Below are 2500 nucleotides of genomic sequence, written 5' to 3'. Positions count from 1 at the left end.
TTCTCGCTTTGGGTGCGAGAGGTCCCGGGTTCAAATCCCGGACGAGCCCTTGATTTAGGCATAGTGATGGCCTACGCTCATAGTTATGCTCCTTGCAATTTCTTTGAACCTACTACCACACATGTATATACATCGGTTGGGTGGTACAGGTCGCTACAGGGCTGCTAACTGGCTCGTTGGTCTAGGGGTATGATTCTCGCTTTGGGTGCGAGAGGTCCCGGGTTCAAATCCCGGACGAGCCCAAGTCTTTCCTCTTGCCATGTCAGGATGGGGAACGTTTGGCTCTGAGGTGTAGCACGGCTTCTTTCTAGTTCCCCTCATGATAGTTGATGAGTGTGTGCTGCACGGACTTTATTTTTGCCCTAAGTAACATTTTTTGAAATGCTACTGGCAAATGTTGTGCTAGCATGTAAGGCACCCATGATCCTAGAGCAGCCCTTGCAGAGCTTGTGTCAGTATACCACCCATACATTGTTTTTGCTGGTCACAATTTTGAAGCTTTTTTAAACAAAACATATGTATCAATAAAATCTTTAATCTACCAAAAATGGCTTCAACTAATATTAAGCATATCTATCACTTTAAAGGCAAAGCATTCATCTAGCCAATAGAAGGAACTTGCTACTGTTAAAAAAAAAATAAAAAAAATAAAGGCACATGTGTGTGTTTAGTGTGCAAGCCGGGGATGCAGTTCCTATACCCTAGCTTCCATCTGGCTCGTTGGTCTAGGGGTATGATTCTCGCTTAGGGTGCGAGAGGTCCCGGGTTCAAATCCCGGACGAGCCCTTCCTTTAAACTACGTGTTGAACAGAAGCGAAAGAGTACTCTTGCTAAAAGTAAGTGAAGAAATCAAGTAAAGCCCACTTATAGCCTGTTCCACCACTCTGTGTCCTTTTCACTGCCACTGCTGTCGCCAGAGTCGGCTCGTTGGTCTAGGGGTATGATTCTCGCTTCGGGTGCGAGAGGTCCCGGGTTCAATTCCCGGACGAGCCCTTGATTTAGGCATAGTGATGGCCTACGCTCATAGTTATGCTCCTTGCAATTTCTTTGAACCTACTACCACACATGTATATACATCGGTTGGGTGGTACAGGTCGCTACAGGGCTGTTAACTGGCTCGTTGGTCTAGGGGTATGATTCTCGCTTTGGGTGCGAGAGGTCCCGGGTTCAAATCCCGGACGAGCCCAAGTCTTTCCTCTTGCCATGTCAGGACGGGGAACGTTTGGCTCTGAGGTGTAGCACGGCTTCTTTCTAGTTCCCCTCATGATAGTTGATGAGTGTGTGCTGCACGGACTTTATTTTTGCCCTAAGTAACATTTTTTGAAATGCTACTGGCAAATGTTGTGCTAGCATGTAAGGCACCCATGATCCTAGAGCAGCCCTTGCAGAGCTTGTGTCAGTATACCACCCATACATTGTTTTTGCTGGTCACAATTTTGAAGCTTTTTTAAACAAAACATATGTATCAATAAAATCTTTAATCTACCAAAAATGGCTTCAACTAATATTAAGCATATCTATCACTTTAAAGGCAAAGCATTCATCTAGCCAATAGAAGGAACTTGCTACTGTTAAAAAAAATAAAAAATAAAAATAAAAATAAAATAAAGGCACATGTGTGTGTTTAGTGTGCAAGCCGGGGATGCAGTTTCTATACCCTAGCTTCCATCTGGCTCGTTGGTCTAGGGGTATGATTCTCGCTTAGGGTGCGAGAGGTCCCGGGTTCAAATCCTGGACGAGCCCTTCCTTTAAACTACGTGTTGAACAGAAGCGAAAGAGTGCTCTTGCTAAAAGTAAGTGAAGAAATCAAGTAAAGCCCACTTATAGCCTGTTCCACCACTCTGTGTCCTTTTCACTGCCACTGCTGTCGCCAGAGTCGGCTCGTTGGTCTAGGGGTATGATTCTCGCTTCGGGTGCGAGAGCTAAAAGTAAGTGAAGAAATCAAGTAAAGCCCACTTATAGCCTGTTCCACCACTCTGTGTCCTTTTCACTGCCACTGCTGTCGCCAGAGTCGGCTCGTTGGTCTAGGGGTATGATTCTCGCTTTGGGTGCGAGAGGTCCCGGGTTCAAATCCCGGACGAGCCCTTGATTTAGGCATAGTGATGGCCTACGCTCATAGTTATGCTCCTTGCAATTTCTTTGAACCTACTACCACACATGTATATACATCGGTTGGGTGGTACAGGTCGCTACAGGGCTGCTAACTGGCTCGTTGGTCTAGGGGTATGATTCTCGCTTTGGGTGCGAGAGGTCCCGGGTTCAAATCCCGGACGAGCCCAAGTCTTTCCTCTTGCCATGTCAGGATGGGGAACGTTTGGCTCTGAGGTGTAGCACGGCTTCTTTCTAGTTCCCCTCATGATAGTTGATGAGTGTGTGCTGCACGGACTTTATTTTTGCCCTAAGTAACATTTTTTGAAATGCTACTGGCAAATGTTGTGCTAGCATGTAAGGCACCCATGATCCTAGAGCAGCCCTTGCAGAGCTTGTGTCAGTATACCAC

General features: G+C 46.3%; 8 non-coding genes across 8 annotated transcripts in view; all 8 read left to right on the top strand.

The window, feature by feature from the left end:
- TRNAP-UGG (transfer RNA proline (anticodon UGG)) overlaps nucleotides 1–49 on the top strand; it is a 72-nt gene extending 23 nt beyond the window's left edge. The window contains exon 1 of the tRNA in view: nucleotides 1–49. This exon is cut by the window's left edge and continues 23 nt beyond it. This is a non-coding gene — a tRNA (tRNA-Pro).
- Nucleotides 50–170: 121 nt separating this feature from the next.
- Nucleotides 171–242, top strand: TRNAP-UGG (transfer RNA proline (anticodon UGG)). The gene has a single exon. It is a non-coding gene; the product is annotated as a tRNA-Pro (tRNA).
- Nucleotides 243–714: 472 nt separating this feature from the next.
- On the top strand, nucleotides 715–786 carry TRNAP-AGG (transfer RNA proline (anticodon AGG)). Its single transcript has one exon. It is a non-coding gene; the product is annotated as a tRNA-Pro (tRNA).
- Nucleotides 787–921: 135 nt separating this feature from the next.
- TRNAP-CGG (transfer RNA proline (anticodon CGG)) lies at nucleotides 922–993 on the top strand. The gene has a single exon. It is a non-coding gene; the product is annotated as a tRNA-Pro (tRNA).
- Nucleotides 994–1114: 121 nt separating this feature from the next.
- Nucleotides 1115–1186, top strand: TRNAP-UGG (transfer RNA proline (anticodon UGG)). The gene has a single exon. It is a non-coding gene; the product is annotated as a tRNA-Pro (tRNA).
- A 485-nt stretch (nucleotides 1187–1671) lies between these two features.
- Nucleotides 1672–1743, top strand: TRNAP-AGG (transfer RNA proline (anticodon AGG)). The gene has a single exon. It is a non-coding gene; the product is annotated as a tRNA-Pro (tRNA).
- Nucleotides 1744–2013: 270 nt separating this feature from the next.
- On the top strand, nucleotides 2014–2085 carry TRNAP-UGG (transfer RNA proline (anticodon UGG)). Its single transcript has one exon. It is a non-coding gene; the product is annotated as a tRNA-Pro (tRNA).
- A 121-nt stretch (nucleotides 2086–2206) lies between these two features.
- TRNAP-UGG (transfer RNA proline (anticodon UGG)) lies at nucleotides 2207–2278 on the top strand. The gene has a single exon. It is a non-coding gene; the product is annotated as a tRNA-Pro (tRNA).
- The last annotated feature ends 222 nt before the right edge of the window (nucleotides 2279–2500 follow it).

The sequence above is a fragment of the Hyperolius riggenbachi genome, chromosome 4 (genome assembly GCF_040937935.1).
Source record: "Hyperolius riggenbachi isolate aHypRig1 chromosome 4, aHypRig1.pri, whole genome shotgun sequence".
NCBI lineage: Eukaryota > Metazoa > Chordata > Amphibia > Anura > Hyperoliidae > Hyperolius > Hyperolius riggenbachi.
This window is presented reverse-complemented; position numbering and strand designations above follow the sequence as displayed.